We start from the raw sequence: 9565 nt of genomic DNA on the forward strand, positions 1-9565 counted from the left end.
GTTAAGTGAGCTAATGACTATAAGAAAAAGGCAAATTCTGCATTGGGTTTTTGATGGTTTTGGCTTATCAGTCAAAGCACATGCCAGACTGAGTTGTTGTTAGCTTTGTCCTTGGGTATAGCAAGAGTGTGGAGGTAACTTTATTATGCTTGGTCAATAGTTCACATACCTTTTTCATAAATAATAACTTCAGAAGCTGAGTCCTGGACAAGCTGGGTAAATGAAGACATCTTAATGGCATCTGAATTGACTTGTTACAGTGGGAAGATCTTTTCCTTTGTTCTTTTCAGACTTGACTTTGAAAGCCAAGCTTAATCCTACTAAATCCTCTCTGCCCAGTTCTTATGACAAAATGTATACCTTAGATTGAATCCTAACAGTGTACAGCATTGTTTTCTTTTTCTTTTTTTTTTAAAGATTTTATTTATTTATTTGACAGAGAGAGACACAGCGAGAGAGGGAACACAAGCAGGGGGAGTGGGAGAGGGAGTAGCAGGCTCCCCGCAGAGCAGGGAGCCTGATGTGGGACTCGATCCCAGGACCCTGGGATCATGACCTGAGCCAAAGGCAGTCGCTTAACCAACTGAGCCACCCAGGCGCCCTACAGCATTGTTTTCTAAAGAGCTCTTAAGTTACAAGTCTTCTAAGCAAATGTATTAAGAATGATAAAATTCATGTATTTCATGTGCCATTAATAATGATTATCCAATGCACATATTTTAAGGACCCACACAATTTAGGCTTTATTAATAGCAATATTTAGGTTCATAAAATGTGCACATACCCGGTTTTAAATTGTTCTAGTAATTTTTGAACTTTATCTTCTTCGTCCATCAGGATTTTCAGTTTTTTAAGGGGAGGGCCCATGGGTTTTGTTTCTCTTTTTAAGCCAACACAATATAAAGTGGATGTTCAGCATTCACTTTATTTTACATTAGTAATAATCAAAACAACAGCAACCTGAGTGAACTTTTAAGTTGAAGTTCTGTCCCTCATTCATCAGAAGTTAAGTTCTTAGTCCAGATGCAGAGAAATAATTTATTCCTGTAGCTACAGTTTCATTTGATAGTTAAGATTCAATGATTTCTAAAACTTGATCTAGTTTCCTGTTGCAAAGAATTCATATTTAAAAGAATTAAAGTGCCAAATTGTGAATTAGCACCTGCACAAGTTTAGCCCCCCAGAGGAGGTGGCTTCCTGTATGGAAGGGGAGAGATATCAAAGACTCAATTGTCAAATGAGTCATTTGGACCCAAAAAGCTAGTTTAGATCCCCCAGTAAAACTTGGTTAAATTCTCCCCATCCAACCCTTGATCCCTGATGCTCCATATGCCATATGCACAGAACGGGAGAAGTGTTCCTCTGAGGGCCCACCAAGAACTGTAGCTGCTGTTTGAAAGTATTGGGCCTCTAGCCCCAGAAGGACTATTTCCTTTTGGTTCACCTTACCACCCCATGGGGTGGAGGGGAGAGAGAGTTTCCCATCTAAGACCTTGCCCTAAGGCTCACACTTTTCTGCTTTTCTAAGCCATGCCTAATTCACTGACTAGTGGGCTGCACACACTCAACCAAACTGTACAACCGAATTTTACTACAGTGCAAGGAGTTGAGTGATCACATTCAGCCTTTCAGAAACCTCAAGCCTTGGGCACTGAGCAAAAACAAGCAGCCAGGAAGAATCAACCGAAGATTTTATCTCTCCTGTGATGATTACTGAGTTTGTCTCCTTGAAGGACAGGAACTGTGATTGGCTGGCAATGTTGTCTAGGAGGCCAGCCTTCTGGCAGGAATGCTCTAGAAGAGTGGGAAATCTGACAAGAGACCTGAGAGGATGGGGGAAAAAAAAACAAGAGAAGGAAGAGCATGGTGTCAGCAATCTCAGTAGTGATTAGAGGCCGTAATGGGGGCAGGGAGCATCAGATCCTCTGACACCTTGGACCAGTGACAGGGACGAAAGCAAAGCTGAGGAAAGGCAGCAGTGACCTGAATAGCAGTGAGCTCAAGATTTTAAACATTTTTGAGCCTTTATGAAATCGTGTATTTTATGCTAGGACAGCAGCAGTTGGAATGCAAAACAGTTTCCATTAGCGTGGCCATTTTGTCTCGGTTCATTAGATAAGATGGAAAAAGAAAAGTCTTTGAAACTGACCCTATGCAAAGGGATCTGTGGTGCCTAGATGGACAGTTTTCTCAAAAGGACTTTGCTTAGAGATATTTTTTCTTGTTCCAGTTCTAGGCATAGGTTAAACAGCCTAATTTAGCCTGATGAAAACAGACTGGATCATTGAGTCCTGGTGTCAGGAGAAATGGAGCTGTGAGACTGAGCAGACCAGAGAGCTCACATTACTAGAGCACACTGGTGAGCCTGTCAGATCCCTGTGGCTCTTGCTCAGAGAGGCTAAGATGGCATCAGGTATGACCAGAAAGCGCACTGACCTTGCAGCAAGGGTAGCACGAACAGTAACCACAAGTAGTTTCTTGAGCACTTACTATGTGCCAGGTCCTGTGGAAAGTACACTACGTACATTTTCTCATTTAATTCTTGTGTTGGCTAGTCTCTTTGGCCCCTTACCCTCTTCTTTGAGCCATCATGCTGCCAGGCCTCTCCATAGAACCAGAATGATCTCTTCAGGATTGAGAAGACCTGAGGACTAGTGAGTGACCATAAGCAAGTGACCCTTGGAGAAGCAGAGGCAAAGATACTCAGAAAAAGCGAAGATTGATGTAGCCCAGCAGTTAGTCTAGCGCATAAAGGATGGAGCCACCCATAGATGAATGGAGTATGCCAAGTGAGGGCATAAACAAGACTGTAGTTTTATAGGTTAGAACCAGAGGTGTCTCTCACTTAGCAGGGCATTGCAGTATCCAGGCATGAGGTTTCTCAGTTCCTCAGTTTATTTGTTGAAATATTTATTAAAATCTATTACAGTCTAGGCGCTAAGGATAGGTGTTGAGGGTAAAAAGTAGAGTCTGCCTTCAAGGAGCTCATCTTTTGCTTGGAAAGATGCATGCATAAAAAAATAATTACCCTTAAGTAAGAATGGTTCAGAAATGGAAACAAGTAAAAGTTCCAACAATAATCCAGAAAAGAGAGTAATTAACTCTGTCCTGGTGTGCCAGAGGTATAAGGTAGGCCCTGGGGAGTCAAGGAAATTTCATTAGAAGGGACAATGCTTGAGCAGAGATTTGAAAGGTGAAAAGAAGTTTCCTAGGCAGAAAAGGACCTGGAATGACATTCCTGGAAGAAGGAGAGCATGTGTCAAGGCACAGAAACATGAAACCATACTGTGTGTTTGAAGATCTCTGAGGACCTTTAGTATGACTAGAACATTCATTGTGACAGAGGACCATGGTCAGAGATGAGATAAAAAGATAGGAACTGCAGAAAAAAGCTGTAAGTAAATACACAGTGACTGCAAGGGTATATGTTTAAAGACAGAACTACTTGAGAAGGTAAATACTGGCGGAGACAATCATGGGGTGCAAGAGTTGCTGGGAGCAGGAGTAAGAGAGAGAAGTACAAAACAAGGTCAGCCAGAGTCATGCCAGGCTGAAATCTGGCTTCTGGTCACTTGTAGGTGGAGACTTGACTAATTCTAAATCAGGTAAGATCAGTGGTTAAGCAAGGGAACATCTGCGTACTTTACGTATTGCCATTAGTCATTCAGGGTCTACAGTGATAATTAGTAACCCGGTCTGTAAACTTAGTATGTTTAGTTCAAACAATCATATTTTCATTCCTTTCAAGCCCTTGGGTAACATAACTCAGGATCACTGAACTCTACTCAGGTTTGGGGCAACTTGACAACTGAGCTTGGGTGACCTAAATAGCCACTCTTCAAAGTCTTGGACCATTATATGTGGATGACATTGCCAGCCACCAGTTTGTTCAGTCCATCTAGCAAGTGTTTCTTGGCCATCTTCATTGTTTAGAATACTTGGGATATTTGGTAACCAGCCTCTAAGACGGCTCCCAATGATCTCTGCCTCCTTATATTTACACCCTGTATAATCTGCTCCCAGGTTTGGTTGGTGTGACCAATGGAACACAGCAGATGTGATGGGATATCCCTCCTGAAATTGGGTTATAAAAGACACCACAGCTTCTGTCTTGGTCATTCTCACTCTCTTTCTTTAGGATTACGCACTCTGTGAGGAGCCATGATGAGCTTATAGAGAGGCCCATGTGGAAAGGTACTGAAGCCTCTTGCCAACAGTCATATGCATGAACTTGGGAGCAGATCTTTTTTTCTTTTTTTAAAAAATTTATTTATTTTTATTTAAATTCAATTAACATATAATGTATTATTGGTTTCAGAGGTAGAGGTCAGTGATTCATCAGTCTTATATAATACCCAGTACTCATTACATCACGTGCTCTCCTTCATGTCCTCACCCAGGTACCCCATCCCCCACTCCCCTCTACTCCAGCAGCCCTCAGTTTGTTTCCTTTGATTAAGAGTCTCTTATGGTTTGTCTCCCTCTGATTTTGTCTTATTTTATTTTTTCCTTCCCTTCCCCTATGATCCTCTGTTTTGTTTCTTAAATTCCACATATCAGTGAGATCATATGATAATTGTCTTTCTCTGATTGACTTATTTCACTTAGCATAACACCCTCTAGCTCCATCCATGTCATTGCAAATGGCAAGATGTCACTTTTTTGATGGCTGAATAGTATTCCATTGTGTATGTGTGTGTGTGTGTATGTGTGTGTGTATATATATATATATATATATATATATGTATGTGTGTATACACATCTTCTTTATCCATTCATCTGTTGGTGGACACCTGGGCTCTTTCCATGGTTTGGCTACTGTGGACATTGCTGCTATAAACATTGGCAGATCTTGCAGCCTCAGTCAAGTTTCCAAAGGCTTCAACCCTGGCCAACAGCATGACTACAAGCTCATGAGAGACCCTGGGCTAGTAGAATGGCTGTTCTCAAACTCTTAACCCTTAGAAACTGTGAGAAATAACTGTTCATTGTTTTAGACACTAAGATTTGAAGTAATCTGTTATACTCTTTAGAATCGTACATTTGGTCACACAGACAATGCTCATTCAACTGTTCCCTGAAAAGGTGATGTCTCCAACTCGAATATTACCTGGTAAACAAGGTGTGCAATGACCAAAGAAGTCATATGTTTAAAAGTCAGTTGGGCTAAAAAAACACCCCAAAAATGAAAAAAAGAGATATATCTATATGCAGTCTCGTGAAAAGATTTCTGAGATATAATGAGTGAAAAAATTGAGTCATACAATATTCATTTAAGTTTGCTTATTCTAAGCCTAATTTAAAAATAAATTTAAGGCTTTATTTCTATCATATAGACAATAAGAAGTGCTCATTGTGGAAAATTAGAAAATACACATGAGCAGACGTAAGTAATAGATAATCAAGTTTAACCATTATATTGCTAATCAGTGATAACAATTATTAACTCTGTATATCAAGAAACAATGTAATATAGTGGAACTAACACTTAGAAACAGGTTTCCCTAGTTATGTGTCTCCAATTGACCACTTCCTAGAAATGATTTGACCCCTTGGTGCCTCAGATTCCTCATCTATATAATGGAGATAACAATGATATACTTTCTTCATAGGCTTTTTATAAGAATTATGTAGAATAATGTATATAAGTGCTCTGGGAGCTGTTTCTGCTATTATCCTTCCAGATCTTTTGATACACATATATACATTTAAAATAAAATCAGATTGTACACATTGATTTGTAGTCTGTCCACTTAATAATATATGATGTATCTTTTTAGATATCCCATGTTCATGAATTAGAAGGATTGATATCGTAAAATGTCTATACTACCCAAAGCAATCTACAGATTAATGTAACCCCTGTCAAAATTCCATTGACATTTTCTCTAGAAATAGAAAAAAAAAAATCCTAAAATTCATATGGAACCACAAAAGACCCCCAAAGCCAAAATAATCTTGAGCAAGAAGAACAAAGCTGGGCATCACACTTCCTGATTTCAATATAGATTACAAAGCTAGTAATCAGAACAATACTGTACTGGCATAAAAACATACATATAAACTAATGAAACAGAATAGAGAGGCCAGAAATAAATCCATGCATAGATAGTCAATTGATCTTCAACAACAGTACCAGGAACACACAATATAGAAAGGAGAGTCTCTTCAATAAATGGTGATGGGAAAATTGGATATCTACATATGGAAAATGAAATTGGACCTTTGCCTCACAACATATACAAAACCCAACTAAAAATGGATTAAAAACTTAAGCAGAAGACCTGGAACTATGAAACTGCTAGAAGAAAACAAGAGGAAAAGCTTTTCTTGATGTTGGTCTGAGCAATGATTTTTTGCATATATGTTCCCCAAAGTACAAGTAACAAAAGCAAAAACAGGCAAATGGGATTGCATCAAACTGAAATGCTTCTGCACAGCAAAAGAAACAATCATCCGAGTGAAGAGACAATCTACCAAATTGCAGACAATATTTGCAAACCATGTATCTGGTAGGGGTTAATATCCAAAATATATAAGGAACTCAAAAGCAAAAAACAAATAACTTGATTTAAAAATGGGCAAAGGAGAGGTGCCTGGATATCTCAGTTGGCTAAGCTCTTGGTTTTGGCTCAGGTCATGACCTCCAGGTCAGGAGATGAAGCCCTGCGTTGGGCTCCCTGCCCAGTGGGGAGTCTGTTTCCCCTCTCCCACTCCCTCTGCCCCTCCCCCCACTCACATACACTCTCTCTCTCTAAAAATAAATAAATCATAAAAAAATAAAGTACATACTATTTTAAAAAAATGGGCAAAGGACCCAAATAGACATTTCTCAAAAGAAAACATACAAAAGGCCAACAGTATATGAAAAAGTGCTCAACATTACTAATCATCAGAGAAATGCAAATCAAAACTGCAACGAGATATCACACACGTGTTAGAATGGCTATTATCAAAAAGACAGAAGTTTACAACTGTTGGCAAGGATGCAGAGAAAGTGGAACTCTGTACACTATTGGTGGAAATGTGAGTTGGTGCAGCCATCATGGAAAACAGTATGGAGGCTCCTCAAAGAATTAAAAGTGGAGGGGCGCCTGGGTGGCTCAGGCATTAAGTGTCTGTCTTCGGCTCAGGTCATGATCTCAGGGTCCTGGGATCGAGCCCCACATAGGGCTCCCTGCTCCGCAGGAAGCCTGCTTCTCCCTCTCCCACTCCCCCTGCTTGTGTTCCCTCTCTAGCTGTGCCTCTCTCTGTCAAATAAATAAATAAAATCTTAAAAAAAAAAAAAAGAATTAAAAGTGGAACTGCCAGGCGCCTGGGTGGCTCAGTCAGTTAAGCGTCTGTCTTCAGCTCAGGTCATGATCCCAGGGTCCTGGGATCGAGTCCTGCATTGGGTTCCCTGGTCAGCAGGGAGCCTGCTTCTCCCTCTACCCATCCTTCCACTCATTGTCTCAATCTTTCTCTCTCTGTCTCTCAAATAAATAAATAAAATCTTAAAAAAAATAATGAAAGTGGAACTACCATATGATCCAGCAATCCCACTTGTAGGTATATATCTAAAGGAAATAAAGTCAGTATCCCAAAGAGATATCTCCACTCCCATATCTGTCATACCATTATTCACAATAGCCAAGATATGGAAACCTAAGTATCCACTGACAGATGAATGGATAAAGAAAATGTCACACACACACACACACACACACACACACACACACACACACAGGAATATTATTCAGCCTGGAAAAAGAAAGGAAACTCTTCCATTTGCAACAACACAGAAGAACCTAGAGGACATTATGCTAAGTGAAATAAGCCAGACACAGAAAGACTAATATTGCATCATTTCATACATGGAATCTAAAAAATTCAAACTTGTAAGAGCAAAGAATTGAAATGGTGGTTGCCAAGGGCTAAGGGGTGGAGAAAATAGGGAGATGTTGGTCAAAGGGTACAAAGTTTCAGCTATGCCGAATAAATAAATTCTGAGAATCTAATATACAGCATGGTGACTATAGTTAATAATACTGTATTGTATACTTGAAATGCGCTGAGGTAAGGGATGTGTTAATTAGCTAATTTTGATCATTTTACAATGTATGCATATACCAAATCATCACTTTGTATACCTTAAATATATAAGTAAAATAAAATTAACCTATGACAAATATCTTTTATTTTTCTTTATTTTTTTTGAAGGTTTTCTATTTCATCTAACTTAATTTTTTTTTTTTAATTTTTCTTAGTGAACATACAGTGCAATATTGGTTTCTGGAGTAGAATTCAGCGATTCATCACTTACATACAACACCCAGTGCTCATCACAACAAGTGCCCTCCTTAAAACCCATCACCCATCTAGCCCATTCCCCACCCACCTCCCTCCATCAACCCTCAGCTTGTTCTCTATCATTAAGAGTCTCTTATGGTTTATTTCCCTCCCTCCTTCTCCCCCCACCACCTTCCCACATGTTCATCTGTTTTGTTTCTTAAATTCTACCTCTGAGTGAGATCATATGGTATTTGTCTTTCTCTGAATGACTTACTTCACTTAGCATAATACCCTCTAGTTCCATCCATGTCATTGCAAATGGCAAGATTTCGTTCTTTTTGATGGCTGAGTGATATTCCATTGTGTATATATCCCACATCTTCTTTATCCATTCATCAGTTGGTGGACATTTGGGCTCTCTCCATAGTTTGGCTATTGTTGATAATGCTGCTATAAACATTGGGGTGCATGTACCCCTTCTAATCTGTATTTTTGTTTCCTCTGGGTAAATACCTAGTAGTGCAATTGCTGGATCATAGGGTAGTTCTATTTTTAACTTTTTGAGGAACCTCCACACTATTCTCCAGAGAGGCTGCACCAGTTTGCACTCCCACCAACAGTGTAAGAGGTTCCCTTTTTTCTGCATCCTCACCAACACCTGTTGTTTCTTCTGTTAATTTTAGTCATTCTGACAGTTGTGAGGTGGTATCTCATGGCGGTTTTGATTTGTATTTACCTGATGATGAGTGACGTTGAGCCTCTTTTCATGTATCTGTTAGCCATCTGGATGTCTTCTTCGAAAAAGTGTCTATCCATGTCTCCTGCCCATTTCTTAACTGGATTATTTGTTTTTTAGGTGTTGAATTTGATAAGTTCTTTATAGATTTTGGATACTCACCCTTTATCTGATATGTTGTTTACAAATATCTTCTCCCATTCTGTAGACTGCCTTTTAATTTTGTTGATTGTACCCTTTGCTGTGCAGAAGCTTTTTATCTTGATGAGGTCCCTATAAGTCATTTTTGCTTTTTTGCCTTTGGAGATGTGCCTAGCAAGAAGTTGCTATGGCTGAGGTCAAAGAGGTTTCTGCCTGAGTTCTCCTCTAGGATTTTGATGGTTTCCTGTCTCACATTTAGGTCTTCCACCCATTTTGAATTTGTTTTTGTGTATCGTGTAAGAAAGTGGTCCAGTTTCATTCTTTTGCATGTTGCTGTCCAATTTTCCCAAATCATTTGTTGAAGAGACTGTCTTTTTTCCATTGGATGTTTTATCCTATTTTGTCGAAGATCTGTTG

Source organism: Leptonychotes weddellii, chromosome 4, assembly GCF_054177405.1.
Source record: "Leptonychotes weddellii isolate Sample4059 chromosome 4, ASM5417740v2, whole genome shotgun sequence".
NCBI lineage: Eukaryota > Metazoa > Chordata > Mammalia > Carnivora > Phocidae > Leptonychotes > Leptonychotes weddellii.